This window comes from Thunnus maccoyii, chromosome 3 (genome assembly GCF_910596095.1).
Source record: "Thunnus maccoyii chromosome 3, fThuMac1.1, whole genome shotgun sequence".
Lineage (NCBI taxonomy): Eukaryota > Metazoa > Chordata > Actinopteri > Scombriformes > Scombridae > Thunnus > Thunnus maccoyii.
In genome coordinates, this window is record NC_056535.1 from 10049065 (window position 1) to 10065192 (window position 16128).

General features: G+C 40.4%; 1 protein-coding gene across 2 annotated transcripts in view; it reads right to left on the bottom strand.

Annotated features, from left to right (window-relative positions):
• Positions 1-16128, bottom strand: part of slc25a26 (solute carrier family 25 member 26) — a 60107-nt gene that overhangs the window by 20942 nt on the left and 23037 nt on the right. The window lies entirely within an intron of this gene.

A 16128-nucleotide genomic window follows, 5' to 3' on the forward strand; every position in this document is an offset into this window, starting at 1 on the left:
TGTGCCGCCTCCTTCCAGCGTGTTCCGTCATTCTACGTTAGCACATCAGTAAAAACAGCACCGATCCAACTCTGAGCAAGCTGGAGCGCAAAGATAATACAAGAACTGTGTTTATGCCTCTCAATGAGTTTATTAAGCTATTATTTCAAATGAACTGACCTCATATAAACACTCGATCTGAAGTCGATTAATTTAAAAGGTATCTGCTGCATCTGCTCCCTAAGACCTGAATGTAAGACTTATTAAAACCTTATAATGACTTGGGAGTTTTCAAAAGACACAAAGCTGAAAAATAAATATAAATTCAACTGAGCACATCAAATTACATTCCTAAAATGTTATATAGGAAAGGAAGATTGCTTAATAAAAGTTGTTTTATCTGTTACCTGTTATCTCATTGTGTTAGTTAAAGTAGGTCATAAATAGAATAGATCACAAATAAAAAAAACATGTTTCTGTACTTATGTAAAAGTCACTGTCTGGTGAAAAACGTATTTTCTTTGGCAACTATTTAAAGGATTGATTTGACATTTTGGGAAATCCACTTATTTATTGTCCTGCAGAGAGTTATATGACAATATTGATACCGCTCTCATATCTGTCCGTTAAATATGAAGCTTGAGCCAGACGTTAGCCTAGCTTAGCATAAACACTGGAAACAGGGAGACAGCTAGACTGGCTGCAGCTTCTGTATTAAACAAACGAAATATAATTAAAACTATTAATTAGTGAGCTTTAGAGGTGTTGGTAGGCAGATTTTTATACGTTTGAACACAGGCTAGCTGTTTCCCTCAGTTATCAGCCTTTATGCTAAGTTAAAATAAGCTAGCTGCTGTTTTCAGTTTCATATTGAAAAGAGTAATATAAGAGTGGTATCGATCTTGTTATGTAACTCTTGACAAGAAAATAAAAAAAAGCGTACTTCCTAGACTAAACAGACTTGTAGAGAACTCATCCATTAGTTTGCTTTGACCATCAATCTAAAAATACAGCAGAATAGAAATTCTTCTGGTAAATTTTTGAGTTTAGCCCAATCAAACACTTGTAGCTTGATAAAGCAGTCCTGATATATGGAGCTAACAGAAATGTTCCAGTGGAAACTCTTCATGCCCATCTGGTCTATCTGGGCAGACAGAAGCAAATTTTCTCAGTCCTTTGAGATGATCGAAAAAATTTTATTTGATGTAGGTCTGGTATCCAGCCCCCTGAATGTGGAGTGAGTGCACCTGTTTTCCAACTGTGGAGAGATGAGAGTGAGCTTTCAAAAGGAATAAAAGTACACCTGTCTTTTATTACCACCCTGATGAGTTCTGCCTTTTTCCAGGTCAGAGAGAGAGAGAGAGACAGACAGAGAGAAAGAAAGAGAGAGAGAATGGAAGGGGGGGGGGGGGGTAATAGCCACTATCTGTTATACTACTTGTCCAGACAATTTTAAAGATAAAACAAAGTTATAAACGTAATTTCATTTCAAATAAGCTAACATCAACTGAAACTGAAATAAAATGTAAATTGAGTTTTTTCAGCTGAAATAAAACATTTGAATCACTGTAGTCGTTTCACTTTTATGTTTTCTTAAATTGAACTGGCTTCAATCGAGCTAGATAGATACAGCAAAGGAAAGGTTATAAAAATGTAAGTTAAAAAAGAAAAAAAAAAGAAAAACATATTTATTTAATGTGCACAAAAGTGTGCAGAGGACTTTGAACCTCCGCAACGAGTGCAAACAGCGAGAAAGAGAAAGCCAGATGGGTTCTGCAGAGGATCTGGAAGGAGTGATCCACCAATGATTTATGACTTGGTTTGACACCCCTGGCACACTGTGCATGCAGTGTATATCTGTGTGTGTGTATATGTGTGCGTGTTGCCTGGCAGAGATGAAACGTCTGAAAACCACATGTGGTCTGATTAAAATTGATAAGCCATTTAAGGCGCACGCACACACACACACACACACACCTGAAACATGTATGAACCTGACTAGATGTGGCGTGTGACAATCCAGCTGTGTGTGCTTGTTTATTTCAGTTATAAAATCAGATATAATGGGTGGAGGATACAGTGTGGGAGCTAATTACTCTAGTGGTTATTTTTTTTCAAAACTAAAGCGCGTTCTGCTTGTTTCATATCGAACAAGCTATACCGCGGAGATACTTTAATGGTGGTGTAGTGATGGAGGGAGATGTGAGGTGTAATAAATCTCTCAGCTGAATGAGATGTGAAGATAGGTAGAGACAGAGAGTGAAGTGGTGAATAAAGGGGACTGGACATGTAATCTGTTTCTACTTCCACCCTCCTCTCCCTCTCTCTCTCTCTCTCTCCCTCTCTCTCTCACACAGACCAGAGCATCAATTCTCAACTGCAACCACAGCATCAACATCCAAATCAAAAACCTGAAGTCTATTCATTTTCTGTGTATCTGAGCAATGCATGCAGAGTGTTACCCATTACTCAGCGACAGGCTGCTGCGGAATGAATTTTCACCACAATTGCAATCCTTGTGTCACTGCTCCGACTTGCACTAAAAACATAGGCAAGATTTCCCAAAACAGCCCAAGGGAGCAAGTTTTTTTTTTGTGTGTTTTTTTTCTAATGTTTTCGCTTTTGTTTTTGAGTTTAGGTAACCTTGGAGATAGATAGATGTGCATCAGCGTTGTACCAGATAGAAAGAACAATGCTTATATCCTTCCCGTATAATTAATTCCATCTACCATTCCTGTAAATATTTTCTGTAAAATATGTTTAAGTTCTCATGAACTTATCAGAAGAGAAAGTCAAATGCCAAAAACCAACATATAGATAATGCAAAATACCTTCATAAGCAGCCTTTGCACCAACTTCAGCTTATTTACCCGATGCACAGATACAATATGAGATACTGTGGGAATTACAATGTTAAATGTCTGTCTGACTCCTCAGGCAAAACACATCTCGCCACAACATCAGAGATCTAAAACTACACTTTTTAAGGAACTGTGTGTGACATTTATTTTTCTATTGGATCAATTGTGCAGGTGCTTTAAGGTGGAAGACTGGTTAAGGGTTAGGGTTTATGCTGATTTTGGGCAGTCACAAAGCTGCTAAAAATTAAAATGCACAACTAAGGTTGAGATAATTCACAAAAAAAAAATTCACAAAAAAACAACAGCAACAACATGAATGATTTTCCTACCACCTCAGGTTACAATAACACAAGTTTTAAACATTTTAGAGATGTAATGCATGTCAATTTTTGCAAATTAACACTAATTATGTTATTTCTAAATATTATAAGATATATAAAAATCACATCAAAAATGATACATTGTGAAAACATTTGAGCAGACGTCTCAGAACTATGTCTGTTTCTGGCATAACGGAACTTCGCTGCCAATTTGGTGATTGTGTCAACACAAACAAACTAAATACTTGGAGCAAATATGCAACAGTAACAGGATAATGCTTCATAAATAAATAAAATACACTAATTAAACACTCTCCAACCAGTAGATGCATTTAAATCAGCATCAAAATATCATTTAATGTAGTTAAAGCAGGAGGGAAGCAGCCTGCACTTTTCTCACTTTTCCTATAAATGAATATGAGTGATTCTTAGCGTCCGCTGTAAACCTACACCTGCACCTACAAAATAGCCTCTCATACCTCTACACACAGACCGTTCAGTTATAACTCAGTTTTCAGCCTGTTTGTGTGGAAGACGTCAGATTACCAGGCCTCATAAATCCTGAGCATCATAACGTCCTTCGCAAGTTTTTTGAAGAATTTCATGTTGTATTCTTCAAATGCATTGCACTGCAAAGGCTGCGGGATCACATTTTACGATATGTTGTGACCATTTACACCATGAGATTCAGTAGAATTATAACTGAAACAGTATCCCGTTTGATGTGATCACATGAGTGGCTTCAACAAATGGCAAAGTATTTTCAGAGCTATGAAACCAGTAATCTGACTGCTGAGAATGTATTGATCACCACACCCTCTGATCTATATTCCACCCAGACCTTTTGCATGTTGCACTGCTGCACATACATGAACCAAAATAGCAAGTGTGCATGGAGAAGCCCACACAGTCTGTGCGTCCAAGACCTACCACTCTGATTGTTGCACAATTAAAATAGGGCCCTCAGTGTAACTCACCAAAATGCTTCGTATGTATCATTGAAGCCTGACAAACATGTCCAATACACTTTCTCATAACACATTTGCAAATCCGATTTTTGAGATAATATATATATTGGTGCTTTTTTGCATGTTACTGCTCGAATCGATGGCAAGATGTGGATCGTGCTGACTGTGTGCTCTTGTGCATTGTGCGCATCGTCATGCAGAAAACAGGGATCCACTCATAAAAACATTGCTATCAGTCATCAAAAACTCCACGGGGTATCTTTAATATGAAAATCAGCAAAGATTACTCAGCCATCAATGACTGCATTATGAAAATACATACATCATGCAGTTCCACTGTTATCCCGTGCAGCTTGTGACTGATCAGGTCGGAAGCTCAGTGTATTGCTTACGGACACTTAAAGGGGCCGACTGGTTATAACTGGTTACGGGAGCTGAATCTGAAGTCAAGAGAGGGGACACTTTGTCCAACGACTGGGCCAGTGGGCGATCTGCATGGTTTGGATATTCTAGTTCAAGAGAGGTCTGCCACAAGTGTTGAGGGCACATTTAGACCTCAGCTATGTCATGGTAGACTAGCGCACAGCCATCCAGACAGCCAGGGCCATGCTACGCTGGGCTAGCATGAAGGCAGCCAGGAAGCATAAAATCCCGCTGCTCTCCGGTGCTAAATGCTGACTCTGTCTCATCCCCCTGCCTTGTATAATGCCCCAGCTACCATGGCCTATTCAGCACCATGAAGCCAAGCCAAACTCCCAATGTGTGTGTATGAGTGTGTGAGCATGTTTGGATGGTGGTCACTCAATCCAGGGTTGTTATGTTAACTCTAAAAAGAAAAAAAAAAAAGAGAGACAGGACTTCATAAATCCCATTAAAAATGATGATGATGAATAGAGATGTCTGTCTGCGTCGTCAAGACATGAACAAGATCCCACTATTCTATCATCAAAATGTTCACTTGCAAGGAAAATAAGGGCGAGTATGTTTTTATCTTGTTTTTGTCATTTTATACAAACTAAACATGTACTGTAGCTGTTATTTAAGGGATCAGTTAGCAGAAGAAAACACTACCCTGAAGGCAGAGCAGCAGTGATGTTTATATCCATTGAAAACAACTGAGGTTTTCCTCTGCCTGCCAAAACTTTACTAGCTCACTCACTCCAGCTTGAGCCAATCAGCCTGCTTCCATGGCCATGTGAGCAGCAACCAAATCATAACGATAACCAGAGAAACCAACACATCCAGTGCATTTAGCACGTTGTTGATGTCTTCGAGCGTGACCTGTCACGTGACATAAAAAGCTTATTTAAATACACATACACACAAACCATTTGGTCTACCCTAAAACATCTCATCACCTGATTTTTTTCTCTAGCGACACCACCAGCAGAGTAATATTTATGTTTCAGAGTGAATACTAGCCAAAGTATTCAGTATTTATGGCATTCCTATCATCCTCAGCTTTAGTTTGTGTTCAGCGCTAATAAGCTAATGTTAGCATGCCAACACATTAAAGACATCGACTGTAACCCTGTGTGAAAAACTGAATTCCTCTCATTCATTTCAATGTGTCTGACTACCCAGCAGCGCAGTGGGAATGCCAACCTAGAGGGCTCTGGCAGAACAATGCAGCTTCGTCCAGCGAAAAAGTTGAGCCAGGTTCAACTTTTGCTGCAATGTGATGTCATCCAACAAGGGGCTGCGTTGACCAATCACATATATGCAAGCACACATTCCTGTTGATTACTTTGTAACGTCAGTAGAGCGTTTCTACCATTTACCTCGCTATTGTCGCGACCAAAGAGAAAATCGTTGCCGCCATGATAACTTTCCAGAGTTGTAAAATACTCGGTATTATAAACCGCTGTGCAGTGTTTATGGCGTATGATGAGCCTTCAAATTCACAGATCTGTTACTCAAACTGGACTTCCTGGAACATACTCCATGTCTTGTCTGTAACATAAACAACACGCCCTCGACCGACCCTTGCTAGAATACTGTAGAGAAAATACATTTATTGAGTAAGAAAAACACTTCGACCCTGAGGCCCTGCGCTCAGTTCATTTTACCCTGAATCACTCTATTTCTGAACTAAAGTTTTCCTAAAATGATTCAGCAGGCCGTAGACAAATCCTCCGCCACACCTTGTGTTCTCTTTTTCATGTTTCTACTGTCTATCCTATAATTTCAACATCTTCCCTCTTCACTGTCCTTTCAGACGTCAATCCAGCTCTCTCCATCTACCATCTTCTCCTCCCTACTGACCACTCGCTTCTCTTGCTCTACTCGTGCTCCACTTGAAAGTAAAATCTTAACATACAAAGAATCACAACAGACACTAACACAATACTATATTTTTTTTGTGGAAATCATACCAAACCTTGGCTCTGCTACTTGGCCACTAAGTGAGAACTTTGTTCCAAGAGCTCAGCAGCATCTGCTCCCAAAGCCCACAAACATCTGTGTCATCCAGCTGGCCTCCAGGGACAGGATTCCACTGCTGGGAAACACATGACCGGCTCTCTCACAGACCTGCTATCCTGCATATGTGTGTGTCTTGCAATTTTTGTACGAAAATGTCAATGTGCTTAATCATATTTAAGCTGATGTATGTGTGTGCGCCTGTGTGTCTTGAAGAGCGGCATTATATGTTTGCTAGCTGACACATTTCATAAATGATCAAAGATGACAGTGCCACTTGCTGTGACTGTCAGGTACTATATTATACGAATATGGAGATGTCTGCTGTGTCATTCTGCTGACAGTTCTCCAGTTTGTGTGTGTGCGTGTGTGTGTGTGTGTATATATGCGTCCTTGCCAACTGTATAAGCGCTAACTTTATTAGCATTCAGAGAGGCTTCGGGCTGTCACAGGTCCTTAGGCACTCAGCGGAGGGCAGGAAAAACACATGTCAAAATATATTCACATTGAGCCTGATTGCAGGCAAGCCAGTTGGCTGCAATTTGACAAATGACTTTTAATAGGTCATACTGCAGCCTGTGCATACTGATGAGTATCCAAAAGGAGAGAAAAAGAGTAAGGGAGATAGATATTAAGACAGAGAGACAAGTAGACAAATGTATAGATGGCCAAACCAACAGATGAGAGACATTATTCATCTTTTCCAACAGATTCCTTTCCAAAAAGTACCTCATTCCTAAATGTTTGGAAATTTCCTACTTTGAAACATCTACCTACTGCTACTGAGGAATGGCTCTCCAAAACCAACTTAACAGAAAACCACAATTCAGATGCTTTCCAACAAAATGTTCTGATTGATCTCAGTGTGTCTGATATTAAGCATAATACAGTACCACTGAGATGATATAGCAATATATCATTTTAATGGTACTGTGCAATTAACATTAACAATGCTTAAGAGACTTTTAGACGATGTCCACAAAAATGACTGACTGGCTGGCAGGTGTCTGATAAAATCAGCAACTGGACAACTAAAACAAAATCCAGTCAACCATTTAATCACAGCTCTAAACTCTACGCTGCTGATTAACAGTACTTTCACTTGACTTTGTTAACAAAAATTTTTTATCAAAAATTAAACTGACTACAAACAAACAAAGCTAAGAGTCTACATCCATGGCTCTGTGATGCCACACTTAGGCACAGAGGTACTTTGAGCATGCTAATATTCTTACAATGTTATTATGTTGTTTAGCAGCTGTTATGTTTACTATGGTCATCATCTTCATTTAGCGTGTTAGCATACTAACATTTGCTCATTAGCACAAACACAAAGTAAAGCTGACGCTGATTGGAGTGCCATTACTTTATTACTGCAGGTATTTGGTCATAACCAAAGTATTGGACAAATTAAAAATTTGACCTGATGGTGGCGCTCGAGGGAAAGTTAAGGGAACACCTACATTATTACAATTCAACCTGAGGGGGAAATGTCTGTATCAAATTTCATTGTATCCACCCAGTGGTTGTCTAGACATTTCACTGTGAACCACAAATGTCAACCTCATAGTGGTGGTGCCAGAGGAATGGTCAGGGGATCCCTAAAGTCATTAGGATTCATTGTCTGGGAACCATGAATGTCTGTACAAAATATTGTGCCAATCCATCTTGTAGATGTTGAGATACTTCACTGGATAAGTGAAAACAGGCCACCAGTTCTATCTCCAGCCCTGCAGGATAAATCTGCGTGGGGAAAGTGAAAAAGCAGCGCTTACCCCTCCCTCATTACTACCACCAAGGTCCCCATGAGCAAGGCTCATAACCTTAACTGCTCCAGTGGAGCTGCTCAGTGGCCGGCAGATCAGAATGTGGTTGTACTGGGCAGCTTCCAGGTGTGAATGTGTGTAACTGTGTGGACATGTTCAGGGCTTTCCTGCAAATGAGAGACTTCCTCTCATTGAAACTTCTCTGAATATATAGAGGTTTAAAAAAAAAAGACAACCTCATGATGGTGCAATAGGAAAAGTCAGGAAATCACCAAAGTCAGTGGGCTTCATCCTTGTGGTCCATGGATATCTGTACCAAATTTCATGGCGATCCATTCAACAGCTGTTGAGATATTTCAGTCTAAAGCAAAGTGGTGGACTGACTGACCCAATTGACCGCCGTCCCTACAGCCACACCATGGCTAAAAATGGATGATGATTTGAGTACAGCCTATTTTACTGTGGTAAGTGTATAAACAATTATGTGTCCTGACATAGGAAAAAAAACAGATCCAGAGGAGTCATTTTGTATATCACAAAACCTTGTTGTGGATTATCACTTACGGCATGCACTGAAGTGAACTAAGTCCTGGACACAAATGCAAATTCTTCATGTGGCACTGAAAGCATATCACTTTACACGGTGGATAGTTTACAAGCATTCTCAAAGACACACTGAAATCATTCTGATTAATCTTATCTTGGCTGTGATGCCAAGTCTTGTGGAAGCAGAGACTTTGAAAATTTTTTTCCCTCTAGAAATTTTACCCATGTAAGCAGACGTTTCTATAAAAACTCATATGTTTTGCAAAAGCCAGTACACCTTGGACGACACTGTTTACACTCATTACAATGACAGTACAAGACACCCTCCCAAATTTTATGGCTGTAGTGTGAAATCCTAGACACAAATAACTAGTCTAAAAGCCCATATTCACAATTTAACTCAGTCAAGACACTGTGGTGCAATCTTGAACCCGACAACTTAAGCACTCCTTCTGCTCCGTTGTTGCCACCAGATGTGGAGCAAATGAGCTAAAGAGCAAATGATTCATGAGCCAGAGATGTCTGCTGGATCTTCTGTTAGTGCTTGATACCGAATGACCATTCCAAATCCATTTGGCAAAACCTCCTAAACCCGTGGATTTTGAATATACCAAATGTACCATTTCAAATAAGACCATGTGTACTCCCTCAAATTCAATTTATCCGCAAAATAAAATGAACAATGGCTCCTTTGAAATGTTTAACTATACTTTTAAGAAATCCTGATTCACTAAAGAGATCAGAGCAACAGTTTTACTGTCCAGTTAACCTCTTGTTCTTTTATTCTATTCAACTCTTTTACAGTCATAGTTCTTCGGTCTCAGCATTTCACTTGCCCTCTGAGAGGAGAAGGGAGGGGAGGTGAGGGGAAGTGAGGGGAGGGGAGGAGAGGAGAGGAGAGGAGAGGAGAGGAGAGGAGAGGAGAGCAGAGGAGAGCTTTTAAAAGAAAGCAGATGGGATTCAGATGGTGAAGCGATCAGCAGCAGCCTTAGTCAAAGTGCAGAATCACTATAGGCCATGTGAAGACCAAGACACACACACACACACACACACACATTTACACACTTTAAAAAAATCATATGGACTGGCCAGGCAGAGCAAAGCCCTGAGTCTAAGTCCACATTTATTACCTGCTAATGCAACAGGGCTGCAAGCTGGATTTACTTGCCAAATTCATACAAGCACTCACACACACACACACACACACACATCTCACACAAACATTCAGACACACCCACATTCCATCTGCTGTGTGTCACGAAAATATGACGAGGGACTGACTGTGGTGACACACTGATAACAAACAGACAGAGATCAGATTTTAATATGTTGAACGTTGATCAAGTCATTAATCATGTCAGAGAGGCAGGTGGTGTTGGACATCTCTGTATGTTACTGTGCCAAATGTTCAACCTCAATCACAGACAGTCACTGAGTGGGAAGAAACCAGACCTGTTTGTCTGTCAGTTGATGGACAATCTGGATGAATATATGAACACAAAACATACACACACACACACACACGCATACACAAACAGAAGCAAACCAAAAAAAAAAAAAACATTTGAAAAAACTGCACAAGAATTGCCTGCAAGCATATACACACAAACACAGGCGCGTAGCTGGTTAGTGCAATTCTAATGAAGTATGACAGATATGCGATAAGGATGCATGTTGCAATACCCTGAGCTCCGACTGAACGGTGAGTGAGGGGCAGCAATTATTTCCCCTAAATAACTCCAGCTGGACTGTTTTTGAGCATTAGCTCTGCAAGGATATTAAATCAATATATATTTTGGAGAATGTTTTTAATATCAATATATATTGAGATTTTGAAGGCTGATCACGTAGAGTTGAGCAATATAACAAATTAATTCAATTTTTTTGTTTTTTCCCCCAATGTGTATAATCATTACAACATGCTCTTAAAGGTTACTCTCAGACAAAAAGGGGGAAAAAAAATAGACATTGAGAACATGAGCTGTCTTGAGTCACAAGACACAACACCTACACATAATTTAGAGCTGTCTGTTAAAGATGTTATTCTACATTTTGAATGTAAAGACTCAAAAATTAATTTTATTGCAAATGTTGTGACTGTAATGGGAAAACTCCTCGTTCACAAATGCAGTTTTTTCTAAAAGAACACCTGTTTACTTTCTAAAATTACACAAAAATACAGACAATGAAATGTTATGATCACTTCTTTGAAAACATCTAGAATTTATTGTCTTTATTCTATTTTTTTTTTTTTTTCTGTTGTCATCTTTTTGTCTTCAAATATCATTTACATACTTTGATCGTAAACTCCATTTACACAGTTTAACACTTTTGTTATGAGAAATGGAAAATGTATTTTGATCAATAAAAAACACATTCTGTTAGTTGTTATTTTTACCTTTTGAATGATGATTTGGACTCAAGAATAACTTTATACAATCATTTCACCACACAGTTCCACTGAAAGTTGAATAAATGATAATACTGCATTACCATCCAGCTGTATTACACTCCAAACAACAGTAAATTACTTTAACAATGTGACTTCAAAACAAAACTTACAGAACAGAATCTAAATTACACTTCAGTATCCAATTGAATTTTCCAGCATCGTCTCTGTTTTAACTGAACATGGGCTTTTAATTATTTTCCTGTTATAGGGATCTCTATGTTATGTTAATAAACACTGGAGTCATGCGTGCACATACGAGCTAATATCACACCTAGTATCTGCAGTGACACGGCAAAAACCCCTGGCTAAACATAGGAGCACAGCGGGAACTTGTGTGTGTACAGTCCAGTAAGGGAGACAGAGAGACTGTGTGTGTGTGTGTGTGTGTGGCACCTAAGTACACCTTTGGGACAGAGGGGTTCAAGGCCTTTTAAATAAATAAACAAACACATAAATAAAGACAATCGATAGAAGGAGCCTGATCCGGCACTCTGGGCCTGTGTTTGGCCTCTCACTTCATAAGAGAGGCCTGGGGGAGACACGGAGAGGGAGGGAGAGAGAGGGGGGGGGGGGGGGGGGGGAGGGGAGAGAGGGGAAACAGAGAGTGCTGGGGAAAAGGAGCGGGAGAAAGAAACAGAGAGAGAAGGTTAGATTACTTCTCTCTTGGTGGTTGTATAGCGCTGGTCAGTGAAAGCCAAGGCCTGCGCTACCTTTTACAGAAAACAGACCGCCATATGCTTACTCAGTTTAGGCACACACACACACACACACACACACATACACACACACACCTGTTTGTACACTCCCCTGAGAAACACTTCGCACAAATCATATGCCTATCCAAACACAAACCTGTAACACATACAAAGCATATCTCCCCTTGTGCTCAGCGCAGTTCCCCCAAAACCTAAATTTGTCACAGATAAGGGTGTGTTGGAGGCTGTGCAGTTCTTTGCATCCTGCAGCATGAGCACGTGTCCCTTTAAGGCCTATGCTGTGTAACTATGAGGAGTGTTCAGCCTTAAGCGACTAGCAATCACTCATCCCAGCCTTTCCAGCTCCCCGGCGCTGTAAAAACTAGAACGAGTCTGACTGCACTTGCTGAAGAATTCCACCTGACAGTTTTGAATGCCAAGGGCAGCACGGAGTGTGTGTGTGTGTGTGTGTGTGTGTGTGTGTGTGTGTGTGTTTAAACAAGCCAAACTAGGGAGAGGTTTGAGCGCCGGCACATCTCAAGCGAGCCAATGAAATCGCAGCTGGCCACGGTTCCCATAAGCCGTCGCAGCCCGGCAAATGTCGGCACAGGGCAGTAATATTCCCGACAAATTAAGACTTGTTCTGAGGTGAGTGGGAGAGAGAGAGAGAGAGAGAGAGAGAGAGCGAGAGGGAGCGAAGGGAAAGAGGGAGGAGAGGTGGTGGTGGTGGTGGTGGTGGAGAAACAGTGTGTTGGCAACGATTCAAGAGAGCAATTCCATCGACATGAGAGAAATGCTTCCCAGAAACTCTGAATAATATTTATGTTGTGCTGGTGATTTTTTTTTTCTTTCTCCCACCTGTGTGCAGCTTTGTGTAGTTTGTTGCTTCAAAATGGACGTGTGGTACTACTGAACAGGCAAAGGCACAAAGGGAAGAACACAGACTCCCTTATCAACAGACACCTGATGCTTCTTTTTCTCCGCAGCCTTTAACGAAAGGAGCTGAAGTATAGCCTGCTGAGAACGCAACACGGCAGTGAAACAGGAACCTGTAACATATAAAATGCCGAGCGTTTTTATTGGGACTTTATACTGCGCGGCATTTATTAGGAATGTTATAGACAAACTGCATCCACAGTTGGTATTCGCACATGAGAAAAAAAACATCCTGTGGTATAATATAACATATTGCTTGTATATCAACCCAACAAAAAGGCTTAGTATTCTTTCATTCGGTTAAAACATGACAGTATGGATCTGTCACAGCCACTGACGGATGATGTCAATGGCAGAGTGCATATTAGCCAATGAATGGTGGTGTGGTGTGACACAGGATGCCCGGAGGGTCAACCAATTAGCTGCTGACAGGAAGAGAGATGTATGGCTGCCTGAGGAAGTGGCTGAGGCTGGGAGTGAGACGTGGGAGAGTGGACTGAGAGTAAATGTGTTGATGCTGAGGGGCCTAAACATGAGAGAGGATGATGGTGGTTCTACAGAGTTAGCCTCGCTAAACAGCTAGTTGAGAATTATAGAAGTTACTGAGCAGCACACTTCTTTGTTTCTAACCAGCTAATGAAAATGTTTGGTTTTATTAATGAGGCTGGAGCTTAAAAGGGAAACGCATTATCTCTATCGAACGTTTTGAGTCAGCTGAAATGAAGATAGCTGCTACTCACAGTTGGGTTGACATTGCGTTTTGCAGTTATGCTTACAAATAGCTCTATTTAGAGAGATTTTAGAGAAAAAACACTGAGCTACGTGATAGCAACAATTCTAACCAACAGCACAGAATGAGTTTCAGTGTAGATGATTTATTGTTTAATTCTGCTGTGGACGCCAGGGCAGACAGACCTCTGGATGGGTGCAAAAATGGCCCTTTAATCTCACTTTTAAGACAAACTGAAAGGAACAACAGGAGAAATAAAGTTATTTATACAAGTTACAGGCAGCAGGGAACCAATATGAAGCCTTGGCCAAAAGTGCTTAATTAAGCCACCAGCACTGCTAACCCTGAAAGATTAAAACTGACACAGTCAGCAGCACAAACCTAGCAGGGATAACTTGGCCAAAATGAAACATAAAGCTTAATCAACAGAACAAACCAGCTCATTATGGTGTGGTGAACTTAATCTTGTGATACTCATTTTTGTGAGATTCTATACCAGACAGCAGCGCAAAGGAATTCTGAATTTGCAAAAAAAAACCACAACACAATACAGGCTTTTACAAAGAGAAACTGCAAGAAACAACCGGTATCTACAGAGACAAGAGAGCACATAACTATAGTGAGTGATTGAGTGTGTAACCCAAACGAGTGTCTACAGGCCACAATGTAGAAAGCATGATTTCATATGGCTGCTAACATTGTTAGCGTAGCTTAGCTGTTAGCCAGTAACCAGAGCTAATACATTTATTGTTTTTAGTTAAATAAATGTCATACTTTTTCAGTTGTTTTGCATTTTAATTGTACTAGACATGCAAAATTGTGTTTGTGCAGTCAGGCAAAACATTTGCATGCTGGTTGTGGTTTACTGTAACTGGGTGGCATCATGCCAGTGCAGCATTTACAATGAATACTGGGTATTTTAAGAATACCTGACAACAGCCTGACATTGACTAAAAGCAAAAAATACATTTGTTTCTATAAATGCAGGGTAACATTCAATCAATCCTGTTATATATCCACAGTAATGATGTAAGAGTTTCCCTTTAAAGGCAAACTAGAGTAAAGCGGACAGGAAGGTCCAGAGTAAGGCCGCTTGCTTTAATCTCTCCAGCATGGCACACCTACGTGAGCCTATGAGAACACACATGGCAGTGGTGCAGACACATACACACACTATGTTCTCTGGGAGCAGTGCCCATAGCAATAAAACACAGACCAGAGTCATTCCAGCTAACCAATCACTGCCTAAGGGCCAACTGAAATGTTTCTCGCACAGATACACACATGCAAACATATCTTATCGGTTGGGAATCAGATAAGCACAGCGGCAGCACAGCTGGAAATAACAGAATCCCCACAGTGAGAGAAGTGTATACTGGCAGTATCGCAACAGGTTTGAAAGCACGCACACACGCGCACACACACGCACAAACACGCACAAACACACACACACACACACACAGACAGATGAGTCAGTCAAACAAAACCATGTATGGACCTGATTAATGTATTACAGGCCTGAACAAAAGGCTGCACAATATAATGCTCAGCTGCACTATCATTAGTGAATATGAAAAAGACTAAAACTTTATGCATGTAGAGGGAATGTCAGGGGATCACCAAAGTCACTCAGATGCATCCTCTTGGTACCTTTAATATCTTCATCGAATTTCTTGGCAATCCACCGAATAATTGTCTAGATATTATACTCAAAACCATGACGGTGCTACAGGATCACCAAAGTCAGTAGAATTTATCCACTTGGGATCATAAATGTCTGTACACAATTGAATGGCAATTCACTCAGCAGTTGTTGAGATATTTCAGTCTGGACTAAAGTGGTCCACAAACCAACCAACTAACCAATGTTACATAAAGAAAAGAAAAAAGAAGAGAGTTCCTTACTTCTGGTAAATACCCTCTTAATCTGACATGGTTTGAAATCAGGGATTAAAGCAAGAAAAGCTTTGTGGGCCTGAAAAAGTTGTTCATGAAGAAATGTTTACAATGTATTGAATTAAGTGTTATATTTATATACTTTTATATACTTTAACCCCTGTGAATTACTTGTGGTATATCAAGAACAAATATTAAACTACGCATGTAACCCCTTGACACTCATAAAAAAACAGCCTGAACTTACATTGCTGTGAATGTAGATGAGTGTTGAATTATGAATTGGTTTGAACTCCTAACCTCTGTTGGGGTTGAGTGAGGTAAACGCCCGTGGTGCGAGTGACACTTTATATTTCTTTTTTCCATTGGACATTAAGCAGTGACATCACAGCCTGACCCTTGACACTCAGGTGGTTTGTTCCAGATGCTTTCAGGTCGTAAGCACTGCTGCTAGCAAGATAATGGTTGTGGCTGGGGGGGAAACGGGGGCAGGCATATGGCTGGGGTGTGTGGGGGGAGCAGGTGCTGCTTCTGGAGAACCTCATATGACTGTCTGTC